Source organism: Lepisosteus oculatus, unplaced genomic scaffold, assembly GCF_040954835.1.
Source record: "Lepisosteus oculatus isolate fLepOcu1 unplaced genomic scaffold, fLepOcu1.hap2 HAP2_SCAFFOLD_450, whole genome shotgun sequence".
Taxonomy (NCBI): Eukaryota; Metazoa; Chordata; class Actinopteri; order Semionotiformes; family Lepisosteidae; genus Lepisosteus; species Lepisosteus oculatus.
This window is the reverse complement of record NW_027167989.1, coordinates 1-13,945: the sequence shown is the minus strand read 5'-3', so window position 1 is coordinate 13,945 and position 13,945 is coordinate 1. Positions and strand designations below refer to the sequence as shown.

General features: G+C 45.6%; 7 non-coding genes across 7 annotated transcripts; 3 read left to right on the top strand and 4 right to left on the bottom strand.

The window, feature by feature from the left end:
- The first annotated feature begins 591 nt into the window (after window positions 1-591).
- Window positions 592-710, top strand: LOC138229947 (5S ribosomal RNA). Its single transcript, XR_011186028.1, has one exon. It is a non-coding gene; the product is annotated as a 5S ribosomal RNA (ribosomal RNA).
- A 772-nt stretch (window positions 711-1,482) lies between these two features.
- On the top strand, window positions 1,483-1,556 carry trnat-agu (transfer RNA threonine (anticodon AGU)). Its single transcript has one exon. It is a non-coding gene; the product is annotated as a tRNA-Thr (tRNA).
- A 1,881-nt stretch (window positions 1,557-3,437) lies between these two features.
- On the bottom strand, window positions 3,438-3,519 carry trnas-cga (transfer RNA serine (anticodon CGA)). Its single transcript has one exon. It is a non-coding gene; the product is annotated as a tRNA-Ser (tRNA).
- A 1,195-nt stretch (window positions 3,520-4,714) lies between these two features.
- On the bottom strand, window positions 4,715-4,796 carry trnas-gcu (transfer RNA serine (anticodon GCU)). Its single transcript has one exon. It is a non-coding gene; the product is annotated as a tRNA-Ser (tRNA).
- Window positions 4,797-5,392: 596 nt separating this feature from the next.
- LOC138229948 (U5 spliceosomal RNA) lies at window positions 5,393-5,506 on the bottom strand. The gene has a single exon (XR_011186029.1). It is a non-coding gene; the product is annotated as a U5 spliceosomal RNA (small nuclear RNA).
- A 392-nt stretch (window positions 5,507-5,898) lies between these two features.
- LOC138229949 (U5 spliceosomal RNA) lies at window positions 5,899-6,012 on the bottom strand. Its single transcript, XR_011186030.1, has one exon. It is a non-coding gene; the product is annotated as a U5 spliceosomal RNA (small nuclear RNA).
- A 5,089-nt stretch (window positions 6,013-11,101) lies between these two features.
- On the top strand, window positions 11,102-11,183 carry trnas-cga (transfer RNA serine (anticodon CGA)). Its single transcript has one exon. It is a non-coding gene; the product is annotated as a tRNA-Ser (tRNA).
- The last annotated feature ends 2,762 nt before the right edge of the window (window positions 11,184-13,945 follow it).

Sequence of the window (13,945 nt, the reverse complement as noted above, 5' to 3'; positions counted from 1 at the left end):
TGGTGTTAGTGCTCCCCTTTACCCATCAGTCAGGGTCTCCTCCTAATCCCCGTCTCACCTGTAACAATCAATGACGAGGCCCCCCTGTCCGTGAGATTTAGTACTCGCGCAAGAGACCGGGGGCAGAGCGCGAACGCGGTCCCCCGCCCCCCACAAAGTGCGCGCTCCGGGTTCCCTCTCGGGGCCCTGCAACACAGCGGAAGGGCAGCGAGAAGGAGCCTCTTGCTCTGACGCCGCAAGGCCACAAGAGGGCGGAGGCGCCGCGCGCCCGGCCGACGTGTTGGACCGGTGCGCTTTACGTGCTGAAATAAACACGCGAAAGCCCCGAAATGTTTCCAGAGTGCTGTGCACTGGAGGTTTTTGTCTGGTGAAGACTTGCCTGGTGCTCCTCCGTGCAGATTGTTTGTCCTCCTCCAGTGCGGGACGAGCCAACACAAGGGAGCGCATTCGCCAACATCCAGGCATGCAATGCGATTTGGAAAGCAGCTCCTTTCCAAAGAGTTGCACACGAACGATCCTTCAGTCCCGCTCGGGGGGCACGGAACCCCCGCCACACACAGCTTCAAGTAGCGAGTCAGGGGCTGGGCTTTCACTTACGGCCACACCACCCTGAACACGCCCGATCTCGTCTGATCTTGGAAGCTAAGCAGCGTCGGGCCTGGTTAGTACTTGGATGGGAGACTGCCTGGGAATACCAGGTGCTGTAAGCTTTTGCTCTCCCGGCCAGCAGGGGTCGCCGTTGGTGCCGTAGGCTTTGGGAGGAAAACCTGCAGGATGGAAAGGTGATCTATAGCCTCATCTCTAGAGATGTTTTGTTGCTGTGGCATGTGTGTGACCCATATTCAAAAAAAAAAACCCGTCTGTAAAACGAATATCGAAGCTGCCTCTAAATCTGCAAATGAAGATGAGTCGATAAACCACTCGTTTTTCGTATAACTAGACATATATTCATTTGTTACCGATTTCATTCATTGAGCACGGACACAATAGAGGTACAGCCATTCACTGTTTGACATGTCTGCACTGGTACAGAACCGAGCAATCAGAAAATGGGTGAAACTGTCTTTAGACTCAGCATACAGTAACCACTCGGCCACCTCGTCTAGGAAACTGGGCTGTCCTGACATGGGTTGGCGCACTCCAGTTGATCTTTTTCTTTTTTTTCCCTCATACTCGAGGGTCATTTTCCTGTTCCACATGCGATTTCAACATTTTCCTTGGGAGATGTCAAGCCAGCAAGCCACTGCTGTGGTTCAGTGGCCAGTGTGGAGTTCAGTGGCCCTGTTGTACACAGAAAGCACATTGAGCTCCTTGGACATGAAAAGTTCCAGATAAAAGCCATTTGTCATCCTTTCTCTTGGTGTCGATGTTGCTATTGTATGTAAAGGTGGCAACTTGCTCAGCGAGCAGGCGGAGCACACACCGAATGCAGATGTGTCTGAGTGGTGTGTCCAAGTGGCTGCAAAAGGACAGCACTCCCGGGGCGCCGTGGCTTAGTTGGTTAAAGCGCCTGTCTAGTAAACAGAAAATCCTGGGTCCGAATCCCAGCGGTGCCTTTTTTTGTTCTGTGTTCTCGAACAGAACTGGTCATTATGGACAACCGCATACGTCTAGACTTAATTAAATGCAAGTATTCATTTCCTGTCTTGAACGACTTGTTTTTCTTAAAATGGATGCAACTTGCAAAACATGAAATACAAACCTCGCTAATCAGCGCTCGCGGCTGGCAAAAAAAAAAAGAAGTCAGCAATGTTTTTTTCTTTAATCTTAAGCCTGCTAATGGAGAAGAACCTAGTCGCCACATCACATACATCCGTTTCAACGATAAGAAGGTAACAACTATCCTCACTCCAGAGTAAATCTCACGTTGAGGGCATATTTTTTTCCACTTTACCATGAGTCGGGCTCAGCTGCACAGAGGCGAGAGCAGAGCAATGAGGTCAGGGGGATAGGGGAGTCACACGCTGGCGGTTTGAACACGCGGAAGATCACTGAGGGATCCACAGTATGTGGACCCTCCGTGCGCCATCATTCCACACTCCAGACTCTGAATCCTGCCATCCGAGTTAAGATCTCGGCGGAACCTGAGGCGCAGTTCTTTCTTAAAACGTAATCTGGTGAGCATTTCTAGAATCGTACTTGTATAGATGCAGCCTTTAATGTGTTGCTAGGTTAAAATTTATGACTTCTTGTATTTCAGTAGGCAACTGCCCTCTTGATTTCGGATTGAATTTCTTTATTACAGGGGCGCTTTTATGATGACAGAGTCATGTTCAGGTACTTTGCTTGATGGAGGAAGCTCATTTCGGACTCTGTGATCTGCTCACCTGGAAAGGTCTGCTGTACTACTACAAGAGAGAAGTAGAGTCTGGAGGAAGGGACAATTTTATGATGCTTTGGAAGGTAATGTTTTTTTTTTCTTTGAAATCGAAATGAATCAGAATATCAGTGCAAAAGACAAACTCTTGGTTTGGTTTAAAGAGATATGGTTTTAAAACAGACAAAATGTAGAAAACAGGTGTTTCTCACTTTTGGAAAAGAATGGACCGGGGGTAATATTTTACTAGTTGCAGTGCTAAGCTCACTGGGTTACAGTCCTGCAGTGTCACACCAGGGCCAGTGGTGCAATGGATAATGTGTCTGACTATGGATTAGGAGTTTGGAGGTTTGACTCCTGCCTGGCGCTGGTTGTTTTTAAACACATCAGCCTACTCCCTAAGTAGCCTGTGCTACTTACTGCATTGTAATCGTACCCAGTAAGAGATTTCCTTCATGTAAATGAACTGCACCTGACAGCTTTAGAAAAACACCTGGGCTCAGTACGGTGCTGAGAGCTCAAGTTGTACCAATAAACTTGACAGTAAAAGGTTGTAATTAGTCAAGAAATAAAGTCGAACAACAGCTGCGGGTTTGATTCTGAACGTATCAGATTGCAGCACCTTTTACTTCAATTGACAAATGATAGAGATTCGAAGAGAGATCCTTCAGACCAGCAAGCGAACCCACGGCTATTTCGGTTTTCTATCTAGGCAACGTTGGTGTCTGCAATAGCATACATGAAAGCGTGATGCAATTTCTGTGGCTACATTTGTTGCACGTCATGCACAGTAAGAGTGTTTCTAACACCAAATAAAAAGTCAACAATTAGCGATCACGCCTTCTCCTCAGTTAACCCACTGAAACCCTTGCTGTTAACAGTTCTTTAATGCGTGCTTTACGAGCACCTACATATTGTGTCGGTTCTTTCAGTTTTATTCATTAGGTTTTCAAAGGCATAAGTAGAACACCAGAGGTTTCGAACGCAAGATGTGTGGTTATCTGAAGAACTCATTTCCATGGCAGCGGGGCCAAGCGATTTAGCGTTTTTATCGTACCAGGAAAGGAGAAACAGCACTTCGCCTTTGCCGCGCAGGCACAAGGAGACGTGCGGCAGACGCCGTAGTCGGCAGGATTCGAACCTGCGCGGGGAGTCCCCAATGGATTTCGAGTCCATCGCCTTAACCACTCGGCCACGACTACAGCGAGTTCGCCATCGCTGCATTCCTCCTTTAATCTAACACGGAGTGCGACGTGGCTGCGGAAACCTTTTCAAAGTCGCTCTCCGTTAAAAAAAATAAATACCTTTGACAAAATACGTGCCGGCAGATAGACACGCCTCAGAGGGTTTAAGGCTGGCTTCACGTTCAAATGATAAAGTCTCCCCGTCCGGATGTCAAAATGCAGCTTTGGCAGACAGAACAAACAGCAACAAACCACAAATGTGGATAAGGATTTTACAAGCTGCACCACACTGCACTTTCAAAAGCATTTACATTCCTGTTAGACGCAGGAATTGCCTTTGATTTGCGTGCTTACAAACGCCATGGAAAACGAAACAAAACAAAAGCCCTCAGCTCCTGCACTTGATTATAATGCCGTTACGTGTCGAAGCAGGAATTTACGTCATCCTACCACTGCAACACGGGGAATAGAGGGAAATGAGCACACGCTACGAATCGTCTCAATCACTCCCTAGAGTCCTAAGGCGCATTGAAGGGTGCACCCCCATCATTAATCGTTGCGCCTCTGTGAAAGGAAAGCTCTTGAGCAGTCTTTGAAACAGCTCGGATGAAACACTTGATTGCTTCCATGTGCATCTGGAGCCCATTTCTTATTTTCACTTCACGCCCATTAAAGCATTTCTAAAACAGGAGATTCGCGCTTGGGAATGCGCCCTGCCTTACAAATAAAACAGGTCTACGGGTCTGAAACCCGCTCCACGGAAAACAGTTCTGTTGCGCTTTTGATCAAAGGGAGATTCGCTGTTCTTACTTTTTGATGACATAACACCCAAAGGGGCTTCTTTGGAGCTGGATTTCAACCAGCATCCTTGGCGGTATCCTTTACAGTCCTCTGTTCGGTCGACAAGGGACAGAAGGGGGCAGCTTTCCTCACACATACAGTGCAATGTACTGTAGTGTTCCCGTTCATTGAATTTGCAGTTCTGCATCAGACCTCTAACCCGTTTCCTTAGCTTGGATTTAAGCCACGAAGCAGGCTTCTACTGTATAAACGTCTAGAGGAATGACAAACTGTGATTCTGAGAGACTGTCAAAAATCGCTTTCTCCGTTTGCGTTGCAAATAAGTGAAAACGCGGTCTCAACCCAGAGCCAACGTTAGCCTACTATACCATGTTCAGCCACCGCTAGAAAATGTACGGCTCTAGTACCGGAGCGACGAGGATGGGATTCGAACCCACGCGTGCAGAGCACAATGGATTAGCAGTCCATCGCCTTAACCACTCGGCCACCTCGTCGAGGAAACTGGGCTGTCCGGACACGGGTTGGCACGCTCCGGACATGGGTTGGCACGCTCCAGATGATCTTTTTCTTTTTTTTCCCTCGTACTCGAGGGTCATTTTCCTGTTCCACATGCGATTTCAACATTTTTCTTGGGAGATGTCAAGCCAGCAAGCCACTGCTGTGGTTCAGTGGCCAGTGTGGAGTTCAGTGGCCCTGTTTATTATGCCTAATAAACAGGAGATCCTGGGTGATCCTAGATGATTGCAAGCCGTACAACCTCCGCCATGCTTCCCAGGTGGGATGAGGTTTTGGAGTTGGTATGCAGTGTTTTGTTATCTCCAAACATAACGCTGTGCACATTTACCAACAAGTTCAGCTTTTGTCACGTCTGTCCACAGAACATTGTTCCAGGAGTTGCTCTGGAACATCCACGTGGTCTTTAGCAAACTTGAAAGGGGCAGTGGGGGCAGACACTTCCCGCCCCCCAAAGAAAAGAGCGCCAATCAGACAGGCGGAGACCAAGGACTCGCAGAGCAGACAACCACAATCGCCATAACAAGAGCGATTGTGAGCGGTTTTGTTTTCTCTCTTTGACCAGCCCAGCTGCGCCCCACCCGAAAGCAGGGAAGCAGAAAAATTGCATGGAACTCATTCATGCTCCTCTCCACGGAAATCTTTAGTAAAAGGCAAAAGATTTGTATGAAATGAATAGAAACCAGAGTGCGTGGCTGCACAGCTTCAGGAGCCCAGGCCACCTTCAAGGCCTCTGCCCTGCCGGTCGTGGTTGGCAATGCACCTGGCCTTACAAACGAGCCAGTGGGGTCCGTTCAGCTCCGGGCTCATCGCCTGCGGCTCTCGGCTTGCGGGCGTGCCCAATCCGTGCGATAACTCGGAAAACACCCGGCCACACTGTGCCGGAAACGACGCACTCTGGGAAGCCGCTTTGCAAAGCGAGGTCCCAAGATCCCCTGCGGCCGGACACTTCCCGCCCCCAAAGAAGAGAGCGGCAATCAGACGGGCAGAGACCGAGGACTCGCAGAGCAGACAACCACAATCGCCATAACAAGAGCGATTGTGAGCGGTTTTGTTTTCTCTCTTTGACCAGCCCAGCTGCAACCACCCGAAGGCAGGGAAGCACAAAAATTGCACGGAACTCATTCATGCTCCTCTCTACGGAAATCTTTAGCAAAAGGCGAAAGATTTGTACGAAATGAAGAGAAACCAGAGTGCGTGGCTGCACAGCTGCAGGAGCCCAGGCTGCTTTCAAGGCCTCTGCCCTGCCGGTCGTGGTTGGCAATGCACCTGGCCTTACAAACGAGCCAGTGGGGCCCGTTCAGCTCCGGGCTCATCGCTTGCGGCTCTTGGCTTGCGGGCGTGCCCAATCCGTGCAATAACTCGGAAAACACCCTGCCATACTATGCCGGAAACGATGCACTCTGCTACAATATGATTGCTACATATCTGCATTTGTTGGTTTTTAAGGAGTAAGAGTGCAGGGAGTTTAAACCTGCGATCCAGTGTGTTGAAGTATTTCACAACACTACCCCTAGCACATCTGGAAATAAATCCTCATAATGATTATTGCCCTGGGCATGTACCATAAAATCAGTGAGCATATATATATATATAACTGTGTTGAAGCTAGAGACACAGAATAACTGCAAACACATCCTAAATACAGTGTTCCTGCACCTTTGACCTCATCCAGAATGTATCCTTTTTTGAAAGGGATTGCTGTCAGAATGCACAACTGAATCCCAAACAGAATCTCTAGTCAAATATGATCATTTGTGAAACAGGCAAATGAGTCTCTCAGGTGCCCATTGCTCATTTTCCGACACATTTATGCAATACTTTCACCATGCATTGAGCAATAGGGATTAAAGACACCACAGGTAAGGTTTTCGCGTTGAGCAATAGGGATAAAAGATACCAGAGGTAAGGTTTAAAAGTGATTTTGAGGTGTAACACATCAGCTAGGCATCTGAAATGCGGGGTTTGAGAGCCCTTCAGGGAACACCGTACCCTAAAGGTACCAGAAGTCCACTAGTATAAGCATTAAGTCACTGTCACCCCTGTTACAATGTGATTGCTACATATCTTCATTTCTTTGGTTTTTAAGGAGTAAGAGTGCAGGGGGTCTAAATCTGCGATCCAGTGTGTTGAAGTATTTCACAACACTACCTGTAGCCCGTCTGGAAATCAATCCTCATTCTGATTGTTGCCCTGGGAATGTACCAATAAATCACTGAGCATATATATATATAGCACTGTGTTGAAGCTAGAGACCTGTATGTATAATATGATGCTAAAATGTTATTTTCACATATATTAATGTAATAAATGATTGCTTATGCTTTATAAACAAATCTAATTAAAATAAAAGCTTACGTTTTGTATTTATCTTGTACCATAGAACATGATTTTCTTTGTATTTCAAGCCCACAAAGTGTCCAAATGACGCACTACATGATATAAGGAAGATTATCACATGCATATCGGTATTATCTTTCTTATGAAAATGCATTCCTTTCATTACCTTTTACTTTTTAAAATGAACTCAAATTGTTTATAATGTAATAATTTAAGTAGAATAGATTCAGGTAGGAAATATAGAGTCATGATGTTTATGGCTGACATCATTTCACATGTGTGAATTTTAAGCTAAGAAATAAAAACATTTACAATGAATATACCATTGCTTAATTTTTAATGCCTTTAAAAAATAAATACCTCCTGAGAATAATTTGCCACTCCCAGATCCTTGGTAAGGTACTGTTTGAATCCAATCAGGAGAGGAGCATCCAGGGAGTGCTTTCTATAGAGTCCAGCTTGGGCCACTCTCTTCCGGCCTGCTGATACTTTTTAACTACTCAGGGCCTGTAAGGATATAAAACACCGGCTTAAACATTTTATACCTATAAGACAAATTAGAATTTTAGTAAAAAAAGATACATCTGAAAAATAAAAAGTCTTACTGCTGATAGAGTTCTTCAGAGCTCACATCTTTCCCTTCCTTATCCGCTTCTGTTTCAGTTTCTAGAGCAGCCTCTGGCATCTCTTCCTCCTGGACAGCGGCCTCTTGCTCAGGGCCGCTGGAATGCAGGTAGATTCTTTTCAACATGCTTTTACATAATATGTTGTAACAATGATTTCAAAAAGAAACTACAGAAGCCTTACAGATTAAAAATATCTCACCTTGCCGATGTGTCTTCAGGCTTCCCGTGTACAAAAAGGCCCAAGGACTCTAGCAGTCTTACAACCACTATCCTGTTTGCCTCACCAGACACGATCTCTGTTCTGTGGTAATCCACGATGACCCCGTTCTTCAGGTGATTCATCATGTCCTCCCTCGCCTGTTGAGAGGCCATCCTGATCTCTTCTGCCGTGGCGTGCTTCATACATGCCCTCTTCAAGTGAGCAGGAAGCTGATCAAAAGTATTCAGGCACATCTTGCACACTAGGGGAATCCTCACGGGTTTCCTTTGAAAATAAATAATACCATCTGTGTATAGAAACAAGCTAAGACTGATTTCTTAAATTATCCTTAAAATTCTCTCTCATAGTTTGAGCATAATGATTTTATTGCATTTATATAAGAATTGCTCATTGCTCCAAAATAAATAATGGTTTCATAAAAAAGTGAACACTTACTTGGTCTCAGTCACAGACTTTCCAATAGAAGCCATTGTGGAGTTCAGCAACTGCAGGTCCTAGAAGTGGGGAAGGAATTTTAAAAGAGAAATTGAAGTACAATACAGAAGGAATGGCTGAGGGATCACTGAAACATATATATATATACAAATTCCAAAGACTGAGTCCATATAGAAACACCTACCTTTCATTTTCAGTATAAGAAAAAAAAAACATTATCTTCCAAAGCATCATAAAATTGTCCCTTCTTCCAGACTCTACTTCTCTCTTGTAGTAGTACAGCAGACCTTTCCAGGTGAGCAGATCACAGAGTCCGAAATGAGCTTCCTCCATCAACCAAAGTACCTGAACATGACTCTGTCTTCATAAAAGCGCCCCTGTAATAAAGAAATTCAATCCGAAATAAAGAGGGCAGTTGCCTACTGAAATACAAGAAGTCATCAATTTTAACCTAGCAACACATTAAAGGCTGCATCTATACAAGTACGATTCTAGAAATGCTCACCAGATTACGTTTTAAGAAGGAACTGCGCCTCAGGTTCCGCCGAGATCTTAACTCGGATGGCAGGATTCAGAGTCCGGAGTGTGGACTGATGGCGCACGGAGGGTCCACATACTGTGGATCCCTCAGTGATCTTCCGCGTATTCAAACCGCCAGCGTGTGACTCCCCTGTCCCCGTGACCTCATTGCTCTGCTCTCTCCTCTGTGCAGCTGAGCCCGACTCACGGTAAAGTGAATAAAACTATGCCCTCAACGTAAGATTTACTCTGGAGCGAGGATAGATGTTACCTTTTTATCAATGAACAGGATGTATGTGATGTGGCGACTAGGTTCAATTTTGTATCCTCTTTAAAAGATTAAGGACTGGGGTGAGCGTGATTTACCAACCTTTCAGCTAAGAACCTGACGTGCGCACCGTTTAAGCTGCATAGACTCGGTCGTTTAACTCTTCTCCATTAGCAGGGTTAAGGTTAAAGAAAAAAAACATTGCTGACTTCTTTTTTTTTTGCCTGCCGCTAGCGCTGATTAGCCAGGTTTGTATTTCATGTTTTGCAAGTTGCATCCATTTTAAGAAAAACAAGTCGCGTTAAAGACAGGAAATGAATACTTGTATTTAATTAAGTCTAGCCGTAGGCGGTTGTCTGTAAGGACCAGTTCTGTTAGAGAAGACAGAACAAAGAAGGCACTGCTGGGATTCGGACCCAGGATCTCCTGTTTACTAGACAGGAGCGCGTTACCCAACAAGTTTCGACGAGGTGGCCGAGTGGCCAAGGTGATGGACTGCTAATCCATTGTGCTCTGCACGCATGGGTTCAAATCCCGTTCTTGTCGCTTTCCATGTCTGATATGTGTGCCTGTTCGACGTTGGCCCTCCTGTTGTTTGCTCTGGTACTAGAGCCATACATTTTCTAGCGGTGGCTGAAGAAGGTATAGTAGGCTAACGTCGGTATCGAGCAGTGGCAGTACCAGTATTTACGTGCCGCTGCTGCCAAGTGGCTCTGGGTTGAGACCGCGTTTTCACTTACTTGCACGGAGAAACGGAGAAAGCGATTTTTGACAGTCTCTCGAGAGACTGCGCTAGGTGTTTAGGGATAGACTTTGTCAGTTCCCCCTTTGATGATGGCCTCTCAAATAGTTTGTGATTCCTCTAGACGTTTATACACTAGAAGCCTGCTTCGTGGCTTAAATCCAAGCTAAGGAAACGAGTTAGAGGTCTGATGCAGAACTGAGAAATTCAATGAACGGGAACACTACAGTACATTGCACTCTATGTGTGAGGAAAGCTGCCCCCTTCTGTCCCTTGTCGACCGAATAGAGGACTGTAAATGGTACCGCCAAGAAACTTTAGGATGCTGGTTGGAATCCAGCTCCAAAGAAGCCCCTTTGGGTGTTATGTGATCAAAAGCGCAACAGAACTGTTTTCCGTGGAGCAGGTTTCAGCCCGTAGACCTGTTTTATTTGTAGGGCAGGGAGCATTCCCAAACGCGAATCTCCTGTTTTAGAAATGCTTTGGGCGGCGTGAAGTGAAAATAAGAAATGGGCTCCAGATGCACATGGAAGCAATCAAGTGTTTCATCCGAGCTGTTTCAAAGACTGTTCAAGAGCTTTCCTTTCACAGAGGCGCAACGATTAATGATGGGGGTGCACCCTTCAATGCGCCTTACAACTCTAGGGAGTGATTGAGACGATTCGTAGCGTGTGCTCATTTCCCTCTATTCCCCGTGTTGCAGTGGTAGGATGACGTAAATTACTGCTTCGACACGTAACGGCATTATAATCAAGTGCAAGAGCTGAGGGCTTTAGTTTTGTTTCGTTTTCCATGGCGTTCGTAAGCGCGCAAATCAAAGGCAATTCCTGCGGCTAACACGAATGTAAATGCTTTTGAAAGTGCAGTGTGGTGCAGCTTGTAAAATCCTTGTCCACATTTGTGGTTTGTTGATGTTTTTTCTGTCTGCCAAAGTTGCATTTTGACATCCGGACGGGGAGACTTTATCATTTGAACGTGAAGCCAGCCTTAAACCCTCTGAGGCGTGTCTGTCTGCCGGCACGAATCTTGTGAAAGGTATTTTTTTTTTTAACGGAGAGCGACTTTAAAAAGGTTTCCGCAGCCACCTCGCACTCAGTGTTAGATTATAGGAGGAATGCGGCAGCGGCGAGCTAGCTGTAGTCGTAGCCGAGTGGTTAAGGTGATGGACTCGAAATGCATTGGGGACTCCCCGTGCAGATTCGAATCCTGCAGACTACGGCGTCTGCCGCACGTCGCTTTGTGCCTGCGCGGAAAAGGCGTAGTGCTGCTTCTCCTTTCCTCGTGCTATAAAAACGCTAAATCAATTGTCCCCGCTGCCATGGAAATCAATTCTTCAAGTAACCACACACTTTGTGTTCGCACCTCTGGTGCTCTACTTATGCCTTTGAAAACGTAATGAATAAAGCTGAAAGAACCGACACAATATGTAGGTGCTCGTAAAGCACGCAGTAAAGAACTGTTAACAGCAAGGGTTTCAGTGGGTTAACTGAGGAGAAGGCGTGATCGCTAATTGTTGACTTTGTATTTGGTGTTAGAAACACTCTTACTGTGCATGACGTGCAACTAATGTAGCCACAGAAATTGCATCACGCTTTCATGTATGCTATTGCAGACACCAACGTTGCCTAGATAGAAAACCGAAATAGCCGTGGGTTTGCTTGCTGGTCTGAAGGATCTCTCTTCGAATATCTATCATTTGTCAATGGAAGTAAAAGGCGCTGCAATCTCATACGTTCAGAATCAATCTCGCAGCTGTTGTTCGACTTTATTTCTTGACTAATTACAACTGAGTGTTGCATGAGCAGTTACGTAAACTTTTCTGGTATATTTGAACACAGATGCCGTTCTTCAATTAAAACTAACAGTACATTGTCAGGGACATTCAGTTCTATAAAAACATGAGACAGACAAGAGAATATTTCTACCTTTCATGTGGACTACGTGTTGACTTACTGATCGGAATAATTGAAAAGTTCGGGTCATAGCCGATGCAGTGCGTGCTAATAAGAACAACAGCAACGCTGAGCTCTCAGCACCGTACTGAGCCCAGGTGTTTTTCTAAAGCTGTCAGGTGCAGTTCATTTACAGTACGCCCCCTGTCTCAACGGTAGGACGGAGTCAAATACTGCCTCGACACGCAACAGCATTATAATAAACCGCAGGACTTGAGGGCTGTTCTCTTTGAATGTTCCAAGTCATTCGTAAGAGCGTAGGTCAAGGGCCATTCGTGCATCTCCTGTAACTCGAGTAAAAATGCTATTCAAAGTGCAGTGACTGAAATCGTCATCCACATGTCTCCGTTGTTGATTTCTTTCTGTCTAAGAAAGTTCTATTTTCATGTCCGAACGGGGAGACTTTATCATTCCAACTTGAAGCCACCCTTAAGTACTCTGAGGTGTGTGTCTGCTTACACGTATGGCGTAAAAGGTTTCTTAAACGGAGAGCGAACTTGAAAAAAGTTGCCGCCGCCGCCTTGCACTCCTTGTTCGATTGTAGCAAGAAGCCAACAGCTGGCGTACTTACTGTAATCGTGGCCGAGTGGTTAAGGCAACACACTTGAAATCTGTTTGGGTCTCCCTACGCAGGTTCAAATCCTTTGCATTTGCTCTCGTGCGTGCATGAAAAAGGACCAGCGCTGTTTTGTTTTCGCTGGGACCTTTAACACTCTAAATCGCCTATACCCGCAGCCTGTGAAATCGATTCTTCAGCACCCACGAGTGACGCTTTGCAGCTGGACGCAGATAACGATGCTTTTCTGCAACGAGCTTTCCAGCTGAATTTTCTCGGCAGCTCCGTACTGAACCTGTTCTCCATTGCAACATAGCGGAGGCTCGTCACGTCTATAGCAAGGCTGTGTAGGACCGCATACGCCACAGTGACTTGTACACAGACCACATGAAAGGCAAGCAAAATACACTTTTAAAATTCCAAAGACTCACAAGGTCAGAGGAACAGCGATGACCTGAACAGATCTGTTACAGAAGTCTAGGTTGACCTTTTTAGAGCTGTAATTGCATTTTTGTTTAATAGAAGATCAAATCTACTCGCATGTACCAGCACCTTACAGTTTATTGATGTTTATTCTATTTAAGTAATAAGATTGCTAACGATGTTGGACTTTAGCCGGTGTTTTTTAGAACAAATTGCTTACTCTTCTGTAAGGAATACGCAGTACGTGCCTTTGTTAGTCATTGCTCACCATACCTGTAACTTTCTTATCTAACTCACTTCCTCAAATGGTGAAGGTCCACAAACATAAATGAAAAAAACCCAAATCCAAGTGTCTGTAAAAGCGCGGTGCTCCGCTGGCGCTGTTCCCTAGTGGCTTAAAGTGCCTGCCTAGTAAGCAGGCGATCCCTGGTCTGAATACCAGCGGTGCCTCTCTCCGTGTCTTGTTGTGCCGAATGTCTCATTTCAGACAAACATGTACAGCTTGGTTCAGTTTAATGCAAGAATTCATTTCCTTTCTGGAATAACTTGTTTTTGAAGAAATCCATACAGCTTGTGAAAGATGAAATCCATTTCTTGGTTGTCAGTGGAAAAAGATTGCCGGCTGCAAGAAGCGCAAGTGATTGTTTTCTTTGACCATAAACCTGCAAATGTAGGGCGCACAAAAGACTGTCAGACTCTGTGGTGCTGAAAAGTTGGTGGTTCAAGCCCCTCCAGTATGCGTGTCTCAGTTTTTCCAATGTAAACATCATCACCATCGCTAAAGAAGATGGCACAGAAGACTCCACAGCCGAAACGTTGTGCTTCTTTTCTTCTCTTTTCAGCATGGAGTAAACCTTTGCTTTATCCTTTGCAGCCTACGCATGCTGACACAGCTACCTTTCTCTTAACGCGCCTCAATCATTATTCACCAAAACCATCAGCAGAATGTGTCGCCTTTGTGGTGATGTCACTCCTCTGCTTCACAAATGTCCTTAGTGACGGGCCATTTCTTTCTGCCATTTTTCCGGAGCAGTTATTGATTGCTCCAT